Below are 13,706 nucleotides of genomic sequence, written 5' to 3' on the forward strand. Positions count from 1 at the left end.
GCGCTCCAGTCACCAACGCTCTAACGACTACATGTCCCGTCTACCCTTGCGGCGAGTTTGAACGTTGTTCTCCTGTAATTTACATCCCTATCAATAATGTGACCTGGCAGCGGGTTGTTTGGAGCAGATTGTGATCCAGGAACTAGTATTAGATACAAGGCTTTGTTTAGAACAGTAAGTAGTAAGTAGTTTAACCCAGTAAGTAGTAAGTAGTTTAACCCAGTAAGTGAGCATTAAAATAATAAAATAATTTTAATTTCTGAATCATTCTTCAATCATTCACTGGTCCTGTATTTACTCCTACAATTATCATTGTTGATGAAATTATTTATTTGTCCAGAAATTTTTGTTGTTACTTGTAAGCTCTATAAATTTCTCAGTATACAGTGCACATATAATGCATATTATTATCGTTTATTTATAAGATGGAACAAAGATCTGCAGCGCCGTATAGCATAATACAATGCATAAGATGTAATAGGTAAGGTATATATAAAATGCAGAAGGCAAGAGACAAGGATACACATCTGGACATAGGAGAAGTCAAGAGGGTACTGCTCAAGAGCTTACAATCTAATGGGGGGGGGGGGGGCGGCTGAGACAAAATGGTCGTGGCCATGTGTCATGTATGTTTTTCAATTGAGTCGAGCGGTCATGCAGGCCCTGTAAGGCTGGATTCAGGCGCAATAAAACACTGTAAGCAGGGATTATGGTATGGATTTCGGAAGTTGGAAATGTAATTGGTCTGTGGCGATTAGGCTATCTTTCTGTATAGATGGATGCTGACTTAGTCAGTGGGACCGGAGCTTCTGTATGATGTGGCCATTCACAATGTACTGCCCACTGGAATTAATTTTACATGAGTCCCCACCACAAATGTTGTGAGACTATTCCATGGATGTTTCATCCTTTTCGTAAAAAAAAGTTATTCCTTATGTTACTTTTCAATCTTCTCTCCAATTTCAGTGTACCCTTATTCTGGAAATTGTCTTATTGTGAAAAATTTTGCTTTCCTGAACTGCATTAATACTTTTTCTACAAAATAACCTCTGTGCCATCTCTTCTCTAAGATGTACATGTTCAATTCTTGAAGTTTTACTGATACCTTATCTGTCCTGTGCATCATTTTAGTAAACCTCTTCTGATTTTTCTTTATTAATGTCTTTTTGGACTTCCAGGTCTGTACGCAATACTTGTGGACAAGTTTCCCATTGCTCGCTTACCTTCATACCATTGAAACTGTGTTTTCCAAGTCTCTTTCAGCTGTTGTTGAAAATGCATTACTTTTAATTCTGTTTTCAGATTTTTGTATTCCACATGCATTATTTTACATTTTGATGTATTAACTGTAAGATTCTACATTTTAGTCCATTCCTCTATCTTCTTGAAATTAGTATACATTTATTTTTCCCTTTCTGGTAATCAGCAATTCGTCTGAGCTTACATCATTGACTACTATACTCTTTCTTCTGTCCTTGAGCCAAACTTGTATAGATTCCATTACCTTTGAGTCAAAACCAATTATCTTTATACCAGGCAGGCAAGCACGTGACAACACTAGACATGTTATAGATCTTATTGGGGTATATTTACTAAACTGCGGGATTGACAAAGTGGAGATGTTGCCTATAGCAACCAATTAGATTCTAGATGTCATTTTGTAGAATGCACTAAATAAATGACAGTTAGAATCTGATTGGTTACTATAGGCAACATCTCCACTTTTTCAAACCCGCAGTTTAGTAAATACACCCCATTGTGTTAATGACCCCGACCATTGTGCTTTCCCTAGATGTAGAAAATGCCTTTGACTTCATTATCTGGCCTTTTATGTTAGGAACTCTTAAAAAGTTTGGATATGATGGTAACTTTTTACAAAGGATCCAGGCTCTATACACTGGCCCCTAGGCGAGGGTCTCTGTGAATGGAGTACTCTCCTCCTCACTCCCGATCGTGAAGGGCACTTGATAGGGGTGTCCTCTATCACCGTTGATTTTTGTTCTCATTGAGCCTCTGGCAGCAAGGATACGTCTTTCCCTTGATATTAAAGGAGTCGTGGTCGGGTCTGGAGGATATCCTGCTCACTTTGACTTCTCCACATACCTCCATCCCAAATCTTTTTGATGTCCTAGGTGCCTATGGCTCTCTCTCAGGGTAGAAGATTAAGTTCTCCAAGACAGAGTCCCTTGCACTTCACTTGCCACCTTCTACCCTGGAGTTCCTTAAGAGTAACTTTCATTTTTCTTGACAACGCTCAAAATTAAAATATTTGGGGGTCTACTTAACCTCCACTTATGATGCTTTGTACTCAGCAAATTTCCCTCGAATCATAAAAACAATCAAGCGGGATCTGCTCAGATGGCAAAAAATGATTGTCTCCTGGTTAGGTAGGATTGTCTCCCTCAAAATGATTAAACTACATTGTTTACTCTATCTTTTCCAGACACTAACAGTGAAGGTCCCAGGGTCTACTTTGATACAGATGCACCGCTTGTTTTCTCAATTTGACTGGCACCATAAACCTCCACGCACTAGCTTTACCACCTTGCACAGAGCTACAAATAATGGAGGAAGAGGCTTCCCGGATGTTTGACATGGTCCGATATGGTTAGATTTGGAATCCTCTACTTCGGGGTGTCATTCTTGGGCTCAGCATTGGGAATCACGGCATGTGATCGATCAATTGCATCAAAGTCTCACCCTGTAACCTCCTTCACCTGTTGGATTTGGGATCACTGTAGATTACACTTCGAATCCACCACAGTACCCTCCCCAATAGCGCCTCTCTGGGATAATCCTGCTTTTTCCCCAGGTCAGTGTTTCTCTCAATTTCAATCTTGGCTTAGTAGAGACATCAGGTTGGTAAGAGATGTTCTTGAGTCTGGTCGTTGCATGCCACTCTCATCCTTAGAGGTGAAGTTTGATTTCCCATCGGTCAGCCCTTTCGCCTACCTTCAGGTGCGACATTTTGTCGAATCTCTTCCAAAACCTGCTGTTATGAGAGAGCTGACTCTACTGGAATCCCTCTGTGTTTGAGACCCTCTTCATAGAGGTATTATCTCTAATTTATATAATCTCGTTACCTCAAGGATGACCAATACTTCAGCTCATAAACTTAGATGGGAGGCTGGTTTGGGCAGGCCACCAGATGAGGACACCTGGTCAATAATTAGGGAACGGATCTCTAAAACCTCTATTTCCTCCCTTGTAAAAGAAAACGCTTACAAAATTTATTTCCGGTGGTATTTGGTCCAAACCAGTTTGAAAACAATATATAGTACCACATCTGACCTTTGTTGGCGGGGCTGTGGTGAACGGGGGTCCTTCCTTCACATCTGGTGGTCCTGCTCAGAAAGTGCTCTGTTTTGGGATGACGTGGCTTCCTTAATCAGTGACGTTACTCAGGTTCAGATCTCTAGATGTCCATGGTCCTTTCTTTTGGGCGTGGAGAGGGGAGAAGTTAGATGGAGGAAGGGTAGGCGATCCGGAACAGGTTTTGAGGGATCGTTATAAGGTTTGCAGGCTACGGGAAAGCCTGATAGACCAAAGGAGGTTGTTACATTGAAGGATGGGAGAAATCTTGAATTTAGGAGTGAGACGTGGTAACCAGATGAGAAGAGAGACGGTGGTCATTGGTTAACCGTAGAAGGCAAGACGGTGAATGAATGCAGATGAGGTTGGAGAAGTAAAGAGCTGTGGAGATAGAGAGGGCCCTGTAGGTGAGAGAGGAGCTTGAACAGGATTCTATAGCAGAGGGGGGAGCCAATGTAGAGCTTGATAAAGAATCCATTGATTCGAAACGCATTGGACTAACAGGGAGGCACTTTGAGGACCGCTGGAGAATCCATTGCAGTTATCTGGGAGTTTACTGCCATCGGGTAAACTTAATCCGTCTCTCATTTATATGGGCTGTGACTCTTCCATTGTGGTACGCCTCTAGAAGCAGATTTATTTCTGTCGATTTTATTATTTTAATAAATGGTATTATGCTATGATCTTTTTTTGTGTTTATATATTTATCATTGGAGCTCTCTGTGAAGGAAATCGTGTACACCAACAGATGTGCTTTTGATGTGCTTTGATTCAAGAATATATCTTGTAAGCCTACACCCTGCGGGGACCCCCTCACGTGGTGATATCCATTTATTGGCCCACTAGATCACTCGTGGAAGAGGGCTTATTCACCAAGGGCAATTTATAGACTTTTTCTATCTGTTGGGACGTACTGCTCTATGTATATATGTGTTTATGTGTTACAGTTATTCATCACAATATGCTGGCACTCTGTTATATGTGATCCATCTAGCACTGTAAGTTGCATTTACCTTATCTAATGTAGAGTTTGACAGAGAGAGAAGGCAGAAGTAGAAAAGCAAGAGAGGAAGATTAGTCTCGCTGCATGATTGATTATGGACTGAAGAGGAGCAAGATGGAAGCGGGGGAGGCCAGTTAGAAACATGTTGCAGTAGTCGAGGTGGGAAATGATCAGTGAAGGATGCTGGCATCAGTGGAGAGGAAGGGTCAGATTTGAGCAATATTTCAGTGATGAAAGCAGCAGGATTGAGTGAGGGATTAGATATGGGGAGGTAAAGGAGAGGAAGGAGCCAAGGATGATACCTAGGCAGCAAACTTGGGGAATGGAGGAGATTTTGGTATTACCTATAGTGATGGAGAGGAGGGGAGGAGACTTTTGAGGGAGGAAAGACTATAAGTTCAGATTTGGCCATGTTAAGTTTAAGGAACTGTTAGAAAATCCAGGAGGAGATGGCAGAGAGGCAGTAGGATACTAGATTAGTGAGGAGGAGAGGAGACCGGAGATGAGAGATAGATTTGGGTGCCATTAACAAGAGGCACTGGCGGATCCAGAGGGGACGATCGGTGCAAGCCATGCTGCCTGACCATCCTGATTCAGAGCGGCCGGGCAGCATACCTTGACTGCTTGTCTCTGCACACATGCACCGCGCATAGTGTGTGGCTGCAGACAGAACATCCCTGCTGGGTGGGGGGCGATTGCCTCGCCAGCCCATACTGTTAAAAGTTTAAAAAAGTGGGCGAAAAATGAATGCCCCCCCTCCCCCTTTAAAAAAATCTAGATCCGCCCCTGCATAGGTGGTACTGGAGGCTGAAGGAACTGATAAGTTCACTTAGTGATAAAAGTGTACAGAGAGAAGAGCAGAGGGCCAAGGATGCACCGCTAATGGACTCCTATGGGAACTGAGGGAGATGGGGAAGATGGGCCTGAAGTAGAAACAGAAAAAGACAGATTAGAGAGATAGGAGGTGACCAAGAAGGGACAGTGTCAGAAAGGCCATCAGTGCGGAGAGTGTGGAGCAGGAGAGGGTGATTGACATGAGGGAAGTGGGAGGAGGAGATTTCGTTTCTGATGCATTCAATTTTGGAGGTAAAAAAGTGGTAAAATCAGTGATGGAGGGTGGTAGGGTAGGAGGAGGCGATAGTAAGGTGTCAAAAGTGGCAAAGAGGCGATGGGGTTTGAACGACTGAGCTAATATGAGAGACTTGAAGAATGATAGTTTGGCTAGGGAGAGGGCAGAGAAGTAGGAGGAGAGGATGAACTTAAAGTGAAGAAAATCTGCCAGGGAACAAGATTTCCTCCAGTGGCGTTCAGCAGTGTGTGTAAACATTTTTTGAGGAAGCGTGTGAGCTTAGAGTGCCAGAGTTGAGGATTGGCACAGTAGAGAGAAAAGGGGCAGGCAGCATCAAGAGCAGAAGTAAGGGAGTGGTTGTAAATGGGGGTTGTCAGGTGGGGACAGATAACGGTGGTTAAAGGGGAGAGGAGAGTTTCAAGGGATCAGAAAAATATGGTAGCGCCAAGGGTGTCAAGGTTACGCCAAGTGAGAGTGTCTTTAGGTAAGGGCAGGGGAGTGGGCAATGAGGAGAGGGTGAAGGAGAGGAGATGAACGAGAGTGGAAAAGGCGATATGGAGAGGTTAGAAGGAGAGCAAAGGTGAGAGAAGACAAGGTCGAGGGAGTGGCCGAGACAATAGGTGGGGGAGAAAGTCCATTGTGAAAGGCCAAAAGATGAGGAGAGATCAAGTAATTTGATGGAGCCCGTGTCAGAGAGGTTATCAATGGGTTTGTTAAAGTAGCCCAGGATAATGGATGGTAGGTCAGATGAGAGGTAGTGGGGGACCCAGGCCGCAAAGTTGTCAAGGGATTGGCAGGGCGGTAAATGAAAGCAACACTACGATGGATAGGATAAAAGAGATGGATGCAGTGGACCTCAAAAGAGAACGTAAGGGAAGGCTTAAGAGGGATTACACGGAAAGGTGCAAGTGGGAGATAGGAGGATGTCCTCCCCGTCACCAGGGCGATCAGCAGGGCTGATGGTATGAGTGAAGGAAAGGCCCCCCATAGGATAGAGCAGCAGGGGAAGCAGTGTCAGAGGAGGAGAGCCAGATTTTGGTGATGATAATCAAATTAAGAAATTTGGATATGAAGAGGTCTGAACAGCGGCCAGTTTATTGCAGATGGATCTGGCATTCCAAAGACCACAGAAAAGGGGAGAGTGGGAAATGAAGTGGGGAAAATGTGGATGACAATGGGAACAAAACCAGTTATCGCATATGAAGCCAGATCCAGCATATAGAAGAATGGGCAGCAGGAGAGTCCAGGGGCAGCAGAGGAATCCACGTGCAGCAGAGGAGTCCAGGGACAGCAAAGAATGCTGTTCTGCTGCTTATTGGCTTCAGAAAAATGCCATACAAACATTTGAGCTCTGATTGGATATCTTCACTAATTCTAAGGTTTATACGGGGCATAGCAGGGCAAAAGGTTTGTGTGCTGTGTTGGACAAAATATCTATGTAATCCCTGCTGGGCAGATGGCACACCAAGAAAATTGGCCATTTGGAGCTGCAGGAAGGTGATTAGACCAGAGTCACGGCCGCAGAGGAGAAGGGCTCGAGCCATGGCCTCAAGCAGCGGAGGTGGGCTGATTTGGAGCCTGGAGACCTGACCTAGGAGAATGGGCAGACAGACTGATATCTCTTTACACCAGACAAGAGGCGGGACAACGGGAGCACCAGAGGACAGACGTAAAGCAGGGTGGACAGCCAGAGTCAGCAGTTCCAACGGGCGACTGGGCCCGAGCCGTGCTCACCAGTAGAGTCGTCAGGTGTAGTTGAAGTTGCCGTGCAGGATGCTCTGACAAATAGTAGTTCTCCTATTTACGGGCTTTTGCTGCAGGGGGACACCATTCTACACTGCCACAATGTACTAGTATTTACCTGTAGCTACATTTAATAGTTTATTTGTCACATGGTCAAACTTGTTTTGCAGGTGGTACAGGTTGACTGCAAAATGTCAGAATAAGGATCTGCAAGATTACTTGGCACAAGGTAATCAATGTCACCCCTCAAATGCAGCACAACGTAGCTCTAGGGACCTACAGCATATTTGCTGCACTCTGTCAGCATAACAGTCTGATCAAGGCGACATTGTGCTTTTTGTGAACACTAAATATGATTATGCTCATGGCACATTGTAGCATATTGTATCAAGTGACTTGCTAAGGTCTATTAGCTATAGTCACTGATACACCATAATATATTACTTTAAATATTGAGTTAAAAAAATCATTAAAAAAAAGTGATTCCATTAGTTTGCCTACTATTGATGTGAGACTCGCAGGTCTGTATAGTTATTATATTATATTGCATTTTTGTGTAATGGTACTAACTTTCATATTCTCCCGTCACCTGGAATTACACCAATCAGCAGTGCGGATAACATAGTTTGATTAATGACACATGAACGCTACATAGTTCTTTTAACACTCTTGGATGTATACCATATGGACCGATTGATTAATCTACTTTTAATTTTGAGTGTTCAACTAACACTACCCTAGAGTATATATTTTCCATCTAGTCTAGGTGATCCTTTTGTATTCAACAGTAAATACAGAGCATACAGCTTTATTTAGGCAGTATGCAATTTATTTGTCTCCATCAGAATATCCACACCCTTCAGCTTCTTGTTGGTTATTGTCTTCTGTTTGCACTTTTATTGTTTGATTGTGTGTTCAGTCTCTTTTAGATTAACTTTATGTACTTTTTACCTCCTCTGATTGGCTTAGTGTATATGTGCACACAGTGGTCAAAGTGGACATTTAGAAGTGGCTGTATGAAAAATGTAATGGGAATGTAAGTGAATGGAATTTAATAATTTTACAATGAAGGCAGTAGCGGTATGGCATACCACCGTATACACCCCCACTTCCACCACAGTTTGCACATATAAGAGCCGCCATTTTCTTGGGAACCAAATTGCCTTTGTTTTCCTTTTACTAATATCTGCCATAATGCTCTGTTGCATTTAATAATTAATTTGAAAAATTCTAACACTTTTAGCACTTGCCAAATGTTTTCGGTGAAACTATTTCAGGTTCTTTAAAGTTACAAGGAGTTAAAGAGTCATGACCACAAAGTTCACATATCAATCTTTTATTGCAAACAAGTAAAAGATAATAATAAGGGGCCTGATTCATTAAGGATCTTAACTGATGAAACTTCTTATTTCAGTCTCCTGGACACAACCATGTTACAATGCAAGGGGTGCAAATTAGTTTTCTGTTTTGCACATAAGTTAAACACTGACTGTTTTTTCATGTAGCACACAAATACTTGATAGCTTATTTGTACACTGAAATTTAAAGTTGATATTTGTGAGCTACATGAAAAAACAGACAGTATTTAACTTATGTGCAAAACAGAAAACTAATTTGCACCCCTTGCATTGTAACATGGTTGTGTCCAGGAGACTGAAATAAGAAGTTTCTTCAGTTAAGATCCTTATTGAATCAGGCCCAAGGTACTTATCTTCGATAGTTCTTCGATATGTTTAATCAGCAGTTATTCAGGGCCCCACTCTTTTTCTCTCTCGAGCTGGATAGACAAATGACTGGCACCATTGCAGACGGTCCAGGATGAGGCACCTTGTGTCACAGCAAAACCAGCTTTTATAGAGAGGAAACTAAGGGTGCCGGACATCACTAACATATTAGGTATAAACATAATTAAGAACTTCTTATTGGTACAGTTATAAGTAATAAACAGTTTCACTTATTCTACACAGGAGCAATAGCAGTGAAGTTACACAGAACTTTCCAGTACATGCGCAGTTAGCACTGGGACAACGCCCAGCTGATATATGTATATAGACATATCCCGGCTTTGCCTTGGTTACAACAGCATTTCATAATACACACAATAAATGTACAAGAACAATAAAATGGAGTTCAGTGGCCATTTTTCTTAGCCTGTCACACAAAACAATTACCAACCTAACTACCATGGGATGGCTTCTCCACGCTAACCTAACTACCATGGGATGGCTTCTCCACGCTAACCTAACTACCATGGGATGGCTTCTCCACGCTAACCTAATTACCATAGGATGGCTTCTCCACGCTAACCTAACTACCATGGGATGGCTTCTCCACGCTAACCTAACTACCATGGGATGGCTTCTCCACGCTAACCTAACTACCATGGGATGGCTTCTCCACGCTAACCTAACTACCATAGGATGGCTTCTCCACGCTAACCTAACTACCATGGGATGGCTTCTCCACGCTAACCTAACTACCATGGAATGGCTTCTCCATGCTAACCTAACTACCATGGGATGGCTTCTCCACGCTAACCTAACTACCATGGGATGGCTTCTCCACGCTAACCTAACTACCATGGGATGGCTTCTCTATGCTAACCTAACTACCATGGGATGGCTTCTCCACGCTAACCTAACTACCATGGGATGGCTTCTCCACGCTAACCTAACTACCATGGGATGGCTTCTCCACGCTAACCTAACTACCATGGGATGGCTTCTCCACGCTAACCTAACTACCATGGGATGGCTTCTCCACGCTAACCTAACTACCATGGGATGGCTTCTCCACGCTAACCTAACTACCATGGGATGGCTTCTCCACGCTAACCTAACTACCATGGGATGGCTTCTCCACGCTGACCTAACTACCATGGGATGGCTTCTCCACGCTAACCTAACTACCATGGGATGGCTTCTCCACGCTAACCTAACTACCATGGGATGGCTTCTCCACGCTAACCTAACTACCATGGGATGGCTTCTCTACACTAACCTAACTACCATGGGATGGCTTTTCTACGCTAACCTAACTACCATGGGATGGCTTCTCCAAGCTAGTTGACTAAAACAAAAAGCAGAAATCTGAGAAACTTTGGGCCCTCTACACATTAAGCTTTCTCCAGTCTGTGAAAGTGAAAGCAAGTATACCCTGCAAGCAAAAAGCTTATAAAGCTCCTTAATTCGCTTAGTTTTACAAAGTACAGAACAAGCAGCCCTCCCTCCTCATTTGTTCCAGACATTCTATACAGGTTGTTAAAGACATACTGTGACTTATACTTTGCGTCTGCGTACTCCACCCACCAGGGTACATACTGCATACTAATCTTAGACTAATATAGTGTCCTTCTACAATAAAGCCAGACTCCGTCAATGATCTCCCCGCCCCAGCTCAGGCCTTGCAGGAGAGCTGAAAGCCCAATTAAAACATAAGAGCATATTAGGTACTAGTAATGGACTTGAACAGTAAATATTTCAGCATTGTAAAAGATAATGCACTGCTTTTATGTCATTGCTCAGATCTGTCTAGCACATTTCTATATTTATGAAATTTATTAGCACAGCATTTGTCAGTAGAAAACATGCCATTCATGGAGTATAGGCATCTATAAATGGACAGTATTATTTTTCCCTTGTGATAGGCAAAGGTAGCAGTAGATAGTGTCACACTTCAACAAAGTTGCCCATTTCAACAGGAAAAGTTAGTTTTGTTTACAGATTTTGAAGGCTAAGCGCTCAACAAGCAAATTTCACAAACTTACACCTTGGGACAAATGACCTGGCTAATGCTGAAGTCTTGGCAATAAAAGATGAATTTAGAAAGTTAGAGACTGCTTTAAAGCAGGTGGCAACCACTAACTTTTTCAGCAGTATTGCCAGTATACAGAGGCGAGGACATAACTCATTACATCAGAAACTTCAATGTGTGGTTAAAGAAGTGGTGTAATGAGCAGAGATTTGCATTAATAGACCATAACAAGCAATCTGTCAAAATAGGGGCTTATACAAAAGTGCAGCCTGCACCTATCTTCAAGGGGAAACAGAATACTAACGGAGCCGTTTGGATGCTTCACCAGGAACTAGCAGAGGGGACAGTGAACTAAATAGGAATAAAGCAATCTGATCCCCCAACCAAGAGGTATTGTTTCTGCAGGCTAATGAACAGGAAACATATGTGCATTCAAAAGCTGATGGAAAATTTGGTCATCCAGTAGTCAGATTGGTTTGTCTTTAAGGTTGTATGATACTGATATGTTATTACAGATAGTTGTCTCTTTATTTGAATAAATAATTATAGTTTTAACTTATTACTAAGATTAATGGTAATGTGCAGTCCTTTGAAGTTTAGTTGAAGTGGCTTTCCACTGTCTTTTAAGGATTAAAGGTGATTGAAGAGACACAGTAAAGTAAATGTGTGTGCTTAGGAAATGTTACAACATACTTGCTTACTCTCCTGAAATTTCCATGAGGCTCCTGAATTTCTACAGGTCCTCCCGGACTCCTGTAAGAGTAGACAACCTCCCGAATCCCAGCATAGACGAGGCTCAATGACAGGATTTGTGTAATCATGCCCCGCCAATCGCTTAGAGGTGGTCTGGGCCAGGGCCATCTTTTCCATTGGGCACGATGGGCAGCTGCCCGGGGGCCCCACGGGCAAGGGGGCCCCATAGGCATGGCTCTTAATGAGAATTAATAATCCTGCAAAAGAAAAAAACCTGCAAAAAAAACCTTCAAGGGTCACTGAGCGAGTACATCTATCTATCTCTATCTCTATATATCTATATCTGTATCTGTATACATCTATATATCTATATCTATATCTAGGGGCCCCGGTGCACTGCTTTGCCCGGGGGCCCATAATGTTGTTAAGATGGCCCTGGTCTGGCGGTCACACCACGCCCCCTCCTGAATTTGCCATTAGACCTCCCTTCCCGCAGGGGAGGCTATAAAAATTGGCGAGTATGTGTTACAGGTATCTATATGGTTGATCTAAGAAACAATAGTCATTGATACATTTTCATTTGCTGGCCCCATGTTCAAAATATAGTAATATATATTTTTTTCTGATTGCAAGCAGTGTAAATAATATCAGATTGGCTAATAAGTTTTTTTAATTGACTCATATATATAAAGTTAAAAGTAAGCTCAATTTAAAATATATTTGGTCACAATGTACTTTAACATCCATATGCCATAGTTGCCAATATTTCTATGCAATTTCCATGGACAATTTCATGATGAGTAGGCACATCTACATACATCACATATTTTACACTGGAAGAATAATTTTGTAACATTATATATCCATATAACATGATTAGAGCATATGGGATATCTAATGGATTTTAAACATTTATTTTTTCGAAGTCTATTTATTAGCTAAAAATAAGAATATTCATTTTCAAAAAATTAAGGTTTGTATAAACTTGGTAATAAGTCAGTTAAACTTCTTTTTAAGATTGTTTCAAGGTAATAAATCGAATTTGAGATAAAGTTGGGAATTTTCATAATATCACTCATCAAATTAAAACAATATTATAATGTTGTGGAGATGTGGGTCCAGTAGGGATATAGCCTATATTGTCTGCCAAGTTACATGGTTTGATTCTCATTAATGAGAAACAGTAAGGAAGATTGGAACTACTAGGGTCATCCATCAAAGTTGTTCGCTCCATATGCAGATTATCGTTTTATAGATTTCTGATCTAGGAATTTACCAATTTTTTTTGTTAGATATTGTTTATTGATTTTATGAGCGCATTGATACCCATATTAAGCTGTTTATTAGTCTCAATGAATATCTGATTCAATTGTATCATTAATTATCAGTCTTCTACAAAGGTTTTATTTAAACGTTTTGGATAACTTCCAATGTTTAAGCTGATATATTTATTTCATTTGCAACATTGTAAAACTTGTGATTGATGTCATGATTATTGTATGTATAAAATGCTTCTAATAAAAATATTGTTTTAAAAAAAAGATATTGTTTATTGGAAAGTATACAACGTACACTTACAAATGCCACAACAAGGTTTAAAATGAAGTGGTGCAATAAACAGCAAATTGTACAAATTCAACAGTCATTTTTAAAGGACAACATGGATGTGTTTCATGGGTATAACAAGATCTCACAGGGAATATGGGTTAACCTTGTGGAGTGGAAGGGCTATAAGGACAACATGATGAGGGGATTAATGGACAGAGGAGAGGGGAGTAGGATTGGAGGTAAAATCAATGTCTTATTTCAAAGGAAATTATGTTTTAGAAGTGGTATTACAATATAGTATCCATCTTTCCCATTTGGATTTGAACTGCACTAACGTGTTCATATGGCTGCTTTCATTGTATCAATCTGGTGAATAAGTTCAAAATCCAGTAATACTTTTGAAAAAGATGATGAGGTCAGGTTACGCTAAGGTTGGGTGCTGTTTTGCCTTGCTGCATTTAAAATCTGATTTAATAAATACCAGTCTTGTGGTGTTGCTAGATCATGGGTGTAATTGAGGAGAGTTAGGGTTGGCTTGTAACAGTAATGTAACGTTAAGTAATATAATACGGAGTACTTGCCTTA

Source organism: Mixophyes fleayi, chromosome 4 (assembly GCF_038048845.1).
Source record: "Mixophyes fleayi isolate aMixFle1 chromosome 4, aMixFle1.hap1, whole genome shotgun sequence".
Classification (NCBI taxonomy): Eukaryota; Metazoa; Chordata; class Amphibia; order Anura; family Limnodynastidae; genus Mixophyes; species Mixophyes fleayi.